The following is a 14,804-nucleotide window of genomic DNA, read 5'->3' as shown; positions in this document are numbered from 1 at the left end:
TAAACAATTCAGAAGTTTTAAACTTGCATGCTGTTCTGAGTAGTGTCATGAAATCTTGTGCTGTCCCTCCAGGGCTGTGATTTATCCCTTGGTCCAGCACATCCGCACTGCAGAAGCACCCAGCCCCTTAGCACTCAGTAGCCATCACAAGTATCAGCTCGACTGGTGCGGTGTCGTAGCGCTTGTGTTCAAGTGACACTTGTTTTACTTAGTAATGGCCCCAAAGCACAAAAGCAGTGATGCGGGCAATTCAGACATGGCACAGAGAAGCCGTGAAGTGCTTTCTTTAAGTGAAAAGGTGAGAGATCTCAACTTGATAAGTGGGAAAGAAAAAAGTCATATGCTGATGTTGCTAAAATCTATAGTAAGAACAAGTCTTCTATCCATGAAATTGTGAAGGAAGGAAAAGAAATTCACGCTGGTTTTGCTGTGTCACCTCAGATGGCAAAATTACAGCCATGGTGTGTGATAAGTGCTTAGTTAAGATGAAAAAGGCATTAAATTTGTGGGTGGAAAACATGAACAAAAAAGAAAATGTGTTCTGATTGACAGCAACCTGTTGTGCCAGAAAGCATTGAACCTACTCGAAGACTTCAGCAAGGGATGCCCTGAAATGAGTGACACCAAGTCACTTACTGCAAGGACAAGATGGTTACACAGATTCAGGAATAGGTTTGAACTGCAAAATATAAAAATTACTGGAGGGACTTCAACTTCTGATGAAAAAGCTGCTGCCACATTTCTGGGAGGATAGAAGAAGTTTATTAAGGAGAAAGGAAAATATCCACAGCAAGTTTTCAGTTGTGAGGAAATGGGGTTCCTCTGGAAGAACATGCCTAATAGAACCTATGTTGACAAAAGTGCAAAGGAGGCAGGCACCAGGCACCAAACATGGAGGGACAGATGAATTCTGGCACCATGTGGCAATGCTGTAGGGCATACAATAAAATCAGATGTGGGATTCAGAATGAAGAACCCACATGCTCTCAAAAATGAAACCAAAAACTATCTGCCTGTATTCTGGCAACAGGTGACAGCCATTTTGTTTATGGAATGGTTCCAACCATGCTTTATCTCAGAAGTGAAAAAACATTTGGAAGAGGAAGTGTTGGAATTTAAAGTGCTATTAATAATAGACAATGCATCTGGCTATCCTGAATCTCTTTGCCATGAAAATGAAGACATTTAGGTTGCATTTTTACCTCCAAATACAACTTTATTACTTCAGTCCTGTGACTAAGGCATCATTTGGTTTGTCAAGTTCATACCCACCTAGAATTTGATTGCCTTCAATCAGCCACTGAGGCAGACCCTAATCTGGGTATAAAGTAGGTCTGGAAATCATTTGCTATTGCTGTTGCAAAACGATTCATCAAAGCTGCAATGGCCCAATTAAAACCAGAAACTGTAAATGCCTATTTGAAGAACTTATGAAGTCATGAATGATTTTAATGGCTTCCTGCAGACTGATAGAGAAATTAGGAAAATCATTCACACAACAAGACAAGTGGAGAAGGATTTGTCCACATGGTTGATGAAGAAGTGGAAAAACAAGTCAAAGGCCATGGAGAACTGTTAACAAATGAGAAATTAGAAGAATTTGAGTCATCTTCAGAGGAAGAGAAATATGAAGAGGAGGAACTGAAGCAGAACTAGCAGTGTAGACATTAACAAAATTTGCCAAAGTGTTTAGAGTTGCACAGACATGGAAGGACAATATTATGGAATATGATCCTTTGATGGAATACAATATTAAAGTTACCATATGATCACCAAAGGATTACAACTTCTGCAGCAACTCCTCGGTGAGTTAAAAAGAAAGAGACCAACAAATTCAATTACAATGCTCTTCCAAATTTTTCAGCAAAGAAAACTTCAAGTATCAAGGATCCCCAACCATTGGCACTGCTCCTGACATCCAACCATCGGCATCGTCGTGGCTGGATGATCTAGGACCACCCAAGTCAGCTGGTCGTCCTTCTGATGTATCATTGCAGGGTCAATGGCAGGCTAACACTGTATCACGATGCCTGCACCCCTCACCTCACTCCATCTCATCATGCAGGCACCGTATCGTCTCACACCATCGCAAGAAGGGTGAGTCCCGTACAATAAGATACTGTGAGAGAGAGAGCACATTCACATAGGTTTTATTACAGTATGTTATAATTTATTATATTTCATTATTAGTTATTGTTAATCTCTTACTCTGCTTAACTTATAAATTAAACTTTGTCATAGGTATACATGTATAGAAATAGCACAGTATACAGTATAGGGTTTGGTACTATCTGGGGTTTCAGGCATTCACTGGGGGTCTTGAAACACCCCCTGCAGATAAGAGGGCACTACTGTATTGGTCTCCATTGGCCATCGCTACCAACAGAGAAAGGGAACTATCTGAAGATGGCCAGCTGGGCATACTTGCTTGGGCGCCCAGGCGGGCCTCAGCAGAGGGTGGGCACTCCAGACAGGCAGCCAACCGCTGATACCCAGAGAGCAACAAAGCAATATAAGATACTCTCTTGCCCACGCAGTCTGTTCTGGTGTTTGAAACCTATTTAATTCATCTTTTAAAGTCCTATTTGCGTAGGTTAATGTTTGGCAAAATTTGTTCATATAAGTGATTTCTTTACAGTAATGACCACTTCTAATTTTATTCTCTTTCCTCCTTCTGGTTATGTCTTAATACTGCTGCTAACTCTGTCAGGCATTGTATTTGACTCACACACGAACCAATGTAGCTGCTCTCCCGAAAGTCTCTGATGTGCTTTTAGTAGGAGGTAAGCACATCAGGGCGCTCGCAGTAACTGGCCACGGGAACCCTACTCAGATGAAAGGGACTTCATTCCCCCCCATAACTAGAAGTCCAAATGGGGAACAAATGCAGGAGTGGTCCAATCAGAGCTTTTGCTTCATTTCTTTGCAATGCTCTCAACTTCAACGCGCACTTCTCTAGTTTTTCCTTAGCCCGACCCCCTACTGCCACCCTTGCAACTGTAACGTGGCTGCCATCAACAATTAGGGCAACATGCTTCCTCCCTCACGTCTGGCTGGAGGGGCTGATTTCCATTGCGCTCCTACATCTGTAAGGAAGGACTTTCCCAGAATTCCCCAGAAAACCTGCCCTTGTGCTTCATTAACCAGAATGTGAGGCTCATGTCTGCTATTAACAAGCCACTGGGGAAGGGAATACCAAGACCAGACAGTTGTGCCCTTTGAGCCAAAGTCAACTGCACAAACCTTACTGTTCCTTATGAATAGAAGAGGGTAAAATCATCCTCATCACCACCACGGTGTAAGACAGGCATAGGAAATTAAACACATTGGCTTTCACTATGCACGTTTCTTTCCTCTTAGAGATTACCACCGCTGCATTGTGCCCGTCTCACTCCAGCAGACTATTGCCTCAGCGTGGAGCTCGCCTAGTCTTTTCTAGACATGTGTCCAACTCCTTCCTGCTCAGGCCCCTCCTCTAAGCCTTTCCCAACTCCTTGGAGTCTACAAATAAAAGCAAATGCATATAATGTATGCTGTTCATTCTTGTATGAACTTGCTGATTGATTGATATACACTTTAGCTGGCTTTGTGATGAATACTACACAGGAATATAATTTGTTTGGTAATTACGATAGTTGTTATCATGTCTTGATTAATAAAGTTTGGCAATCTATCCCTTCAGGAATGTTACCTTCCTCTAAATACACTTTTCTATGGGAAAGTAAATTTATCTTTTGTTATTTCCACTGTCATAAATTCAATTATTATCTGAATTAGTAAATGGCTATAAATTTAAATACCTTTTTATAAATTAATATGCCCATTTGTTTATTCAATAGAAATGATGCTGCACAATATAATCCTAAGGTTAGAAAAATAGGCATCTTTGTTTATGCAAAATGAAAGCTACACACAATTTTTATTTTCTGTAGATAGATGTGACAAACATTTTTTAAATTGAATGTATTCATGGCCTTCATATTTCTTGCTCATTCCATCCTTATAATATTTCTGTAAGGTAGATTTGTAATCTTTACTTTACAGATGAAGAAAATAAGGCTTAGAAAGGTGATTTGCCAAGGTGCCCAGCTAGTAAAAAGGCAAAACTGTGATAAAATAGAACATAGTAATCCTGACTCCAGTTTCATCTCACGGATGAAGTTTATGAGTTAAAGGAACTTGAGAGCTTTAAGTAGGAAGTCATCATGACTAGACACTAGATACAGCAAAGTCAAGGTGGCAATGAATTTAATTTTCAGAATTCATTTATTATAATAAAAGAAAATATGTTGCCACACGTTAAGCTTACTGCTCTGCAGTGTGGGCCAACAGACAGAGGCCATCATTTGGCCAGAAAAATTTTAAAGACATAAAAAAATCACTACAGATTAATAATCAAAAGCAATATTGCTATTCTCTATTCTATATTATTTATAGACTGTTAAAATGATCTCTCTCCTACACAAAGACAATATTTCCAAAATTACCCAATATATAAGCAATATGAAATTAAAACTCCATTTATAGGTATAAGCTTATTCAATAATGTGCTTTTTAAAAAAGATCTATGTAACTTTAGCAATTTAAATTAGTGTTTGTCTTCTGGCCTTCATTTGGTGCTGGTAACTTTAACTCAAAATCACACACTTTGAATAAATACTTGAATATTAACATGCTAAGCATTTCTACAGAGTCACTGAGTGCTTCTATGCCCTTGAAAGAGCCAGTTGTGCGGGAGGGTGGCCGAATGCAAGGACACCTGTGGGGCGGGAGGCTGAGCTAAGCCAGGTGAAAAGGCTGGACTGAGCCGTGTGCTCAGGATTAGCGTCGGGACGGAGTGAAGTATGCATCCACGTCTAGCCTAATATACAGACGGCCACCGATAGAAACATTCGCAGGTGTGTGCATGTCCACAGGTTCACAGGAGCATGTGTTTCCTCGCTCTGTCAGTCGGCAGGGCAAGAACCACAGCAGCCCAGCAGCAGCCTGGGAGGGATTCGCCTTTTCTTTGCTAAAAGGAAACAGGAATGGCCGAAGTGAGGACTGGGGCAAGTAATATAAAAGCTGAGCCCAGAGCATCTTGTAGTGCCAGAAAGGAAACCTGAAAACCCCAAAGAAGGGGTTTGATTTGTTGAATTGTCATATGGACAAGATTCTGAAACCGTGTTTGTACTACACGGTTTCTTTCTTTTTGTTTGTTTCTTTTTTAATATACTTCTCACTTTAGAATAGACTTCCTTTTTAAGCTTAACAGTTTTGCTTATTAATCACCAAAATATTTGACTAATACAGGATTTATAGACATAGGTTTCATCTTTATCTTCTATTAAACCAATTAGTTCATATTTCTCCCTTACCGGGTTTCTATGGTAACATCAAAAAAGAATTGCCTTTTTGTTTACTAAACTCAGTCTGACAGGGATTTGCTCATTACATTATTGCCTTTTTGGCATAAGCTTTCATGTATCATCTTCAATGTTTTTAGCTTGTTTGTATGAGAATATAATATCCAGTCTGAATACTGAAGCTCTTAATGTACTGAGACTTGTTTCAATTTTCCATTATGTCATTGACAATTCATAAAACCTATGTTGGTAGAAAACATGGCATTTAGGGCTCAGACATCCAGTTATAGGTAATAGTACATTCAAGAAACAGCACGAAGAAGAGCCACATTGAAAACAGAGCAAATGAGCTAGCTGGTCAGCTGCATTCCCAGTCTGGGCCCGCGCGGCCCTCCCGTCGCTGGCAGGGGTCCCAGTGCTCATCCGTCACACACGCTGAGGCTCCGGAGGTCTCCTGGATGTTCCTCCTATTCCAGCCCTATTTTACAAACAGATGGAAAGAGGCAAAATATCTGTCAATCTTAAGAGATCTGAGTTGTACATCATAGTAGACGTCCCCAAGAAGCATAATATTTAACAGATTAATGATCCTCTGAGTATCTACCTGCAGAGATTTGTTTTTGTAATTTTTCTTGTATGTTAAGAATTTAAAGTTACCCAGGAAGCAATTTAAATTTTAGTTCCCTCCACAATTAATCTAATTTCCATTTTAAAAAGCAAGACAGCAGCACTTCATTTTAGGCAATTTTGGTCTCTTTTGCCTGCCATTTCCTGGGACATCTGGAGAGTGTGCTAAACGCACTTGGAGAGAGGCGGGTGTTGGGTTACCCGACATGCAATGATCTCTGAAACAGTCAATGTTTTATTTGGTTTCCCAGCAAAGAACCACGCAATTATCCACTGAAATGCTCCTCACTCCCAGCCACCAGGTCTCTTAAAGCTCAGTGGCTTTCCCATTAATTTCCTGACAAAACTGAAGTTGTAGAAATCACTCTGTTTCAGAAATATTCTTACCAGTTCTCATACATCTCTCCTCCTCTAAGGCCAGAGAAATTCTTCTCTAGGTGGAAGTTGCATTCTTCTTCAATCCCTCTTTTTTACATTCTCTTAAACACTTTAGTTCTTTTAAATATTAAAATTGGGAAGTTGCCCTTCCCCTCCACTTTTCATCCTGGTAAACTGGATCTTTGGTAGAAACTCCATTTCTTATGTTCTCTGTCTCATAACTTCTCTCCCTGACCTTCACACTACTCAAAGGAGCACTTGGAGAGGCCAATCAACATTTCTTCCTCTTTCTGCCCTTCCCCTGTAGAATTGCATGATGACCCCTTTTTGACTGGAGAAGCGGCTGGGGCCCTATGAAGAAGGACCCTGCAATACTTGGGCAATTATATACAGTAGTAATTTCCCATTCACCTAAGGAAACTACGTGGCTTTTTACTCAAGGAAAGAGAGTACTCAAAGATTTTAGGACTGTTGAATCAAAGGCTTATTTTAATGTGCTGGGACCTAGAGCACATCTCTGCGACAGGTCCAGCCGCTGTGCAAGCTGCTCTGCCACTTGTGCCATCGGATCCGGTAGATCTAATGGGGCTTGAAGTGACAGTGGCAGGTAGGGATGCTATGTAGGGCCCCCATAGGTGAATCACAGTGTGAGCCTTCGAGATTTGGGAGCAAGACCCTGACGTTATTTGAAGATAACTAGTCTTCTTTTGAGAGACAGCTCTTGGCTTCCTACTGTGTCTTAGCAGAGCCTGAACACTTGACCATGCACTGCCAAGGTATCATGCCATGCGGCCTGAGCTGCTTGCCATGCATGGGGGTTACTGACCCACCAAGCCGTACGGGCATGCACAGCAACACCCCATCACTAAATGGAGATGACTGTGTCCCATAAGTCCCTTACATTCACTTTTTTAAAAAGTTCTTTTTCTTTTTACACCTGTGACTGGATGATTTCCAATGATCTGTCTTCAAGTTCACTAGTCCTTTCTCCTGCTTGATCTAGCCTATTGTTGAACCCTTCTATTGATATTTCAGTTAATTTATTGTATTCTTCAGCTCTGTGATTTCTGTTTGGTACTTTTAAACATTTTCTATCTGTTGAAATTCTTGCTTTGTTCATGCATTACTCTCCTGACCTTGGAGCCCATCTATAAGACCATTATTTTGAAGTCTGTGAGAAAAATCACATATCTCCATTTCCTTAGGATTGGTTTCTAGAAATGTATCTTGTTCTTTTATTTGGAACATGTTTAGTCATTTTTCTTCATTTTCTGTGTTGGTTTCTGTGCATTAAACAAAACAGCAACCTCTCTGAGTCTTCACAGAGTGCCCCTATATAGGAGACGAACCTCCCCAATGAGCCTGGCCAGAGATTCTGAGTGCCTGTCAAACCCTTGTGCTCATCCAAACCGTTGTCTCTGTTATTAGTGGCCCCAGAAGACTAGAGTATGCCAAATTCCACCAGTGTCCCAAGACATGCAAGAGAGAAGCCCGTCCCTGGAGTAGCAGCTGGAAAGGTGGGACGCTAGATGGATGGCACAATCCCTTCTCTCCTCAGGGAGAAACAGATAGCTGGACGTTATCACTGGCTTGCTCTGCACTAAGCTGAGAAGGGAGCTGTGGCAAACACCTGCATGCTCATTCGGAGCTGCACCCTCCTTTGAAACACTGCTTTGCTCTCTGTTTCCCTAGGGGCCTCGCAAGTGCTAGGCAAAACCTATACAAGTGGCTGTTTTATAGCTCAACCAAGCTAGAAAGAAAAAGCCATGGAAATTTCCCATATGCCCGTTCAAGTGCCTGGAAGACCAGTGACTGCCTGCCCTACCAGCTCGCAGAGACGGACTAGTTAGAAGCCAGACAGTTAGGCAGCATTTGGAAAAGTCAGGACTTTAGATGTGCAACCTAACCTAAAAGCCATATGAGAATGGCTTTTGATAGCAAAAGGAACATACATTCCATGGCAAGAAGAAGGGAGATAACTGGCATATATATGTAAGTTATTTAGGATTCTGTGAAGATGATGGTGTCCTCGTCTGATCACCTATATGTTCTCAATTAAGTACAAAGAAAGCCATCAGCTGAATGTAGTGGGGTGGGCAGGGAATGAAAGATTGGAAAAGCATGGATAAGTATGATATATTCATAGTGGAGACAAATTGAGGTGGTTGGATGGATCCTGGTATTGACTGATGACACAAACTTGGGAGAGAAGAAAGCTGCGAGCCCTTTGATGACACCATCAGAAAATGAGGTGGAAGGACCAGGAGGTGAGGATGCTAAAGCAAGATGGCAGGGCCCCCACAGGAGCAGAAAGCATAATGGCCTGGATGGGGCTAAGAGGTACAAGGAACCACCTCTTGACAACAACATACGATGTGTATGAGAGTTAAAACCTCCACCTTCATAAACCAAAAGCAAAATGGTAGCCTCCAGGGACAGCCAGGTTTCTGGTTGGAAGAATGAGTTTGGGAAGATACTGATAATTTATAGGGAATTTAATATACTTAGATTTGGGGCTCCAAAAGGGCCCAGAAGAAAGTCTGGGAGGCAGGGACAGTTAGAGTATGAGAATAAAGAAATGGGATATTACACATAGCCTGAATTCAGAATCCCATGCGTGTTGTTAGAAATGCATGTTCTCAGGATTTCTACTCAGGGTTTCTGATTCAATAGATCTGGTTAGCACCCAGGAATCTGCATTTTAAAAGTTGCACAAATGATTGTTTTGCACTCTAGCCTGGAGAGCCATTTGTACGGAACTAAGGTAATAAAGATTTCACGTTGTGATTTGATGGGGGAGGAGGAGCCTTCGCTGTACACAAGGTCAGGCACGTCGCCTGAGAAACCTGTTCACACTTTGATCCCTTTCACCTCCTCCTTGAAAGACAGACACAGATGGTAATCATACAGCTATTATCCTGTCTTTAGAAGGATTAGAGTACAATGCACAGATTAAATGTCAGTTACATCAAATCAAGAAGCCAGTATTCTGAACAAGGCTAAGCACTGCAAGAAGTTCATAAAATAAGCCCCATAGACATTTTTACTACTGCATTTTAACTTTGACTTTTACTTTACTGAATATATTGCTCAGAGCTTCTCTGTCTGAAAGCCACAGTTCCAGCAATGAGTCCCTTCACCAGCAAAACAGCTACAGATGTGCAGGCACCTCAGAGAAAGATCATCTTGAATGTGGTTCAAACTTGGCTTTTGTTAAACACGTTTAAAAATTTACTTACAAATTTACTGAAATTAACAGCTAGATTGTTTTTCCCCAAGAAATTAACATTCATGTATAAGGTTCATACAAAACATCACGTGTTTTCACTCTTTAATGGTCTTAAAATGATTCGTCTTAAGTATGTCAAGAAGTGGTAAAATCTACAGGAAAGTGAAATATATTGAGAGAGAGAGAGTGACAACCTAATATTTATTCCTACTGAGAAATGGTTTGGTATCTTAAATTCCCTCCTATAATACCACTTATTTAATTTCTTGCTTTCTTTCCTTAAAGAAGGCAGTGTATTAATACTTAACTTTTATAACTGTCTTAAAAGCATAGGAAAGCATAATATAGAAATGTTTAAATTCCAATAATACAAAGGGTATAGAGTAAAAAGTAAAAACTCACCCATACTCGATCCAGCTCTACACTTCTTAATTATTTAACTAAGTAAAATTATTTAAAATTGTCTTCCAAAATATTTCTATTTCTCAATATATTTTAAACAAATCATAAACACCCTTTGTACTTCTTTTTCTTAGTGATACAGCACGGGTATTATTCGGTGTCAGTGAATACTGACATGTCAGTTATCTGTAATCACTGCGGAGCATAACAAAGTATGGATCCTATCAATATTCATTTAATCTTTTTCTATTTTAGTTTGTCTCCAATTATTCAATATTATAAATAATACTGTCTTGAACTGAATACACTTTGGCATAAATCCCAGCTCACTATCAAGAATAATATTTGTTACTCCTATAAATAGAATGGCTAAGTCATAGTTACATGCATTTTATATTCTGACAGACATTGTTTCCCAGAAAGTTTCATTCATTTACACTTCTGTCAACAACGCCTCTAAGAGTCCTATTTCTTATTTGTTGCCAACTATCATAGATATTTCATCCTTATTTTAAGTTGCAGTTTCCTAATTAGTAATGAGTTTTAAGATTTGTTTCCCAGTGCTTAAAATGTATCTATTATTTTCACTGGATTTCCCATTCTTTATGCTATAGTTGCCACTTGTATTTCATCTACATTAAGTATAAACACACAAGACAGTGTTGTAAATTTTGCTTTAAATAGTTATATGCTTTTTTAAAAAGAGAAATAAAATCACCTTTTACATTTGCCCTTATATTTACCATTTTCAATAATCTTATTTTTTCCTGAAGATATGAGTTTCTATTTGGTATCATTTTTCTTGAGTTTAAAGAACCTCCTTTAGCATTTCTTTAGACAGGGCTTTTATCAATAAATCATTTTAGACAGGTGTATTTGAAACTGCCTTTATTTCACCTTTATTCTTGAAGGATATTTTTTCTGGATCTAGAATTCTGGTTTGACAGTTGTTTATTTCTTTAGCATTTCAAAGATACTGTTCCACTTTCTTCTGGCTTTCACAGTTTTAATGAGAAGTCAGACATATTTCAAACTGTGTTCTGATGTAATTTTTTTCTGTTTGCTTTCAAGAATTTTATTTTTATCTTTGCTTGCCAGCAGTTTGATCATAATGTGCCGAGGTGTGGTATTCTGTGCATTTTTCAATTTCAGTTATGCTGTGTGCCAGAGAGACAGAGACAAAGACAAAGCGTGGGTGCATATGGCATGAGCAAGTTGTACGCTCTTCCTCTCCTCATAAGAACATTAATCCAATCATGTGGACTCTGCTCTCATGACCTCGTCTAAATCTGATCAGCTCCCAGAGGCCCATCTTTTAACACCATCACATTGCGGGTTAAAGTTTCAACATATAAATTTTAAGGTGACACGAACACTCAGTCCATAACCATGAGCTTTTTGCACACTGAAAATGTATGTCTTTTGCCAAATTTGGGAAACTTTGAACATTTTTTTCCAAATAAATTTTCTTCCCCATTCTCTCTTATGTCTGCTTCTTGGAGTCCAATATCACAATTTCCCCAAAGATCCATGAAATTTTGTTCATTTTATTTCATTTTTTAATTTATTTTTGTAGATTGGATAATTTCTATTGTTCTACCTTCACGTTTATTGATTCAGTCCTCTGTCATCTCCATTCTGCTGGCTAAGTTCAACAAGTGAATTTATAAATTTCAGATAGTACAAGTTCTAGAATTTTCATTTGATTAATTTTTATAGCTGTTCCCTAGTATAGCTAGGGAAATCTTTGAGATTTCCCATCTTTTCATTCACAAAAGGCACTTGTTATAATAGGTATTTTAAAAATCCTTTCAGGTAACTCCAACACTTGTGTTATCTTTTCTCTTGAGGATGGGTCATTTTCCTATTTGTTTGTATGTCTAGTAATTTTGAATGATATTCTGAGCGCTGTGAGTGTTTTGTACTGTGTTGATATTAGATTCTGATATATTCTTCTGAAGAGGGTTTACTTTTTGCTTAATTTTGTTTTAGCAGGCAAGTAAAGTGACTGGACTCAAGCTGTAAATTTTTTCTCGGCAGCTCAAATCTCAGACCAGATCCTTTAGCCTGAGGGCTGCTGACGGCCCGCAGCCAACCACGGCCACACGGCAGCCTTCTTGTGCTCACTGGATGCAGCAGGGCGAGGCAGGCCCCGCGGTGCCCGTGGTGTCTTCACTGGGCTTTAACCTGGACGGGGCTACTTGAAGTCTGCCTCACGCATGAGTAATCAGACATCAGCCAGAGAGACAGGAAAAATTTATCCACAGAAATTGAAGGCTACCTCTCCGGTTCTCTCCTTTCTGGAAGACTGTCACTCACTCTTCAGTGGCTGTGGCTGCCCCAGGCTCTTTTCGATAGTTCTTCATGCGCGGACCCCACTATTGCCCAGGCTGGTCTCAAACTCCTGGGCTCAAGTGATCCTCCCGCCTCAGCCTTCTGTAAGTGCTGGGATGAGAGGCATGAGCCACTGCACCCGCCTATGTGGGCTTTCCACAGTGGTTAGAGCCACTCTGTCTTCAAAACAATCACAGCATGGGACATGTGTCCCTGACACTGCCCAGGGGAATCTGACTAGCTGAATCTTATTGTTTAAATACACATATTCACAATGACTGACAAATGATGGCGTGCCTCCTGCAGGAATGTGACAGCACCTGCAAATCTGACTCCAGCACCAGACCGGCTGCTAACCTTGCCTTTTCATTCACCTGAAAACAGACTCAATCGAATCTCCCTGCCCCCCTAACTATTCCTTCAATTCTCTATTTCCTTCTCTGTCTTGGAGCAGGGTAGCCCCTCGTAGCAAGAACCAGCATGTGACCTGGGAATCAAGTCCAGCTTCTCAGGCTGCATTTTTGTCTTGTGCCTTCAGGGCAGGACGCTGCAGTGAATCCGACAGTTAACACTGGGAAGTTTCCCACTGTGACTGGGGAAAGACACTTGAGAGGGGCAGAATTCACCCATTTGCTCAGTTAACTGAAGGAGGATTCATTTGAGTAAAAGTTGTTTTCTTTGAGACACTTCAGTGGGTGATTTGGGATTTTAGAAATGGTGGCAGGAAAGGCAGGTGCAGGCTGCTGACCCTGCGGCCAGCCGCGGGCACACACCAGCGCCCGCGGCTCGGGGAGGGCAGCAGGCCCTGCGGTGCCTGCGACGTCTGCCAAAGCCGCCTCCCGCAGCTCCAAACAGGGCTGCCGTCGGGCCGCAGCTGGTCCGAGCTCGTGGACTGAAGATCCAATCAGAGTTCTGTCTGAAATTCCATCTTTGTCTTCTGTCGCAAGGGGCTGTGGACACTCCCGGGAGCTGACGCTGAGGGCCGGGGCAGGGAGGTGATGGGCGGGGAAAGCTCTGCTCAGAGCACGGTGTCTCGGGCAAACACAGGGGACGGCCACGAACATGCCGCCCAATACGGCCGAGTGCACGTCGGACGCTTGCCCAGCAAACAGCAGAAGCACACGGTGCATTACCTTGGCGGGCCCTCTGTGCTCCGGACCCGGGGTTCACGTGAGCAGGACGCTGCCACCCAAAGTGTCTGCACCGGAAAACAGGGCTCGGGGCTCACACAAGGGACAGAGGCACGTGGGGCATCCAAATGTCACCACGCAGGGACCTCACTTTGTCCAGCACGGATTTGGTTTTGTGCAACCCAAACACAGATTCTCCTTTACCTCACAGCCTTAGATGTGTCTGTTTTTGGAAATATGCATCTATCTTTCTTTCTTTCTTCCATAACGTCGATGTCTTGTCTGAATAACCACGTTCGACGGGAGGGGAGGAACCCACTCCTCACAGGAACAGAGCTGGGCAGGGAATGTTGCTACAGCTGTTTGCTTTTTCCATCCGGATTATTCCTGTGAAAGCGCAAAGCCGGCCTGAAGCCGGACGACCCCCGCCAGGATGCGCCGGGCTGCTGGCTCCCGCCGGCCGCGTGGCCCCGGGCACAGGCTGCGGCAGGGCCGCCCCCGCGCGGGACCCGCCGGCAGGGCCGGGGCAGGAAAACCGCCCATAGCCAGGGCATTTCCTCCAAGCCGTCAGTTTCCAACAGACCACCACCAAAACCAAAACCAGCAAAATACATGCTCAGAATCAAAGACACAGCACCCCGTGAGGGCCAGGCTACGGGCTGCGCTTGCTCGGGCCCACAGCATCCTCAGCCCGAGTGGAGAAGTGACACGTAGGGGCTGCGGAGCGCGACCTGGGGTGGCCGCTGACACTGGCCGCCTGGGGCACATGCCAAGGGCAGCGACAGGGAAAGCTGCGTCTCGCCCCCCTCCACGCTGAGGCCCCGCGCACAGAGACCCCAGGGATAGCCCCTGAGGGTCCCCCCGCGCACAGAGACCCCAGAGATAGCTCCTGAGGGCCCCCCCTGCGCACAGAGACTCCAGGGATAGCCCCTGAGGGCCCCCCCCCGCGCACAGAGACCCCAGGGATAGCTCCTGAGGCCCCCCCCCCCGCACAGAGACCCCAGGAATAGCCACTGATTGCCCCCGTGCACAGAGACCCCAGGAATAGCCCCTGAGGACCCCCCCCCCGGGCACAGAGACCCCAGGAATAGCCACTGATTGCCCCCGCGCACAGAGACCCCAGGGATAGCTCCTGAGGACCCCCCCCTGGGCACAGAGACCCCAGGAATAGCCACTGATTGCCCCCACGCACAGAGACCCCAGGGCCGCCCTGCCCAGCGCTCCCCACAGTCTCCCTGTGGCTCCACCGCAGCCGGGCTCCCCGAGGTCTAACCTGGGAAAGGGCCATAACTTCCCTTTACGGGAAGACAGTTCTTGCCTGCCCACTAATAAGGTTCTTGTTTTCAGCTGTCTTTCCCT

The sequence above is a fragment of the Lemur catta genome, chromosome 12 (genome assembly GCF_020740605.2).
Source record: "Lemur catta isolate mLemCat1 chromosome 12, mLemCat1.pri, whole genome shotgun sequence".
Taxonomy (NCBI): Eukaryota; Metazoa; Chordata; class Mammalia; order Primates; family Lemuridae; genus Lemur; species Lemur catta.
The sequence above is the reverse complement of the archived record's forward strand: the minus strand, read 5'-3'. Positions refer to the sequence as shown.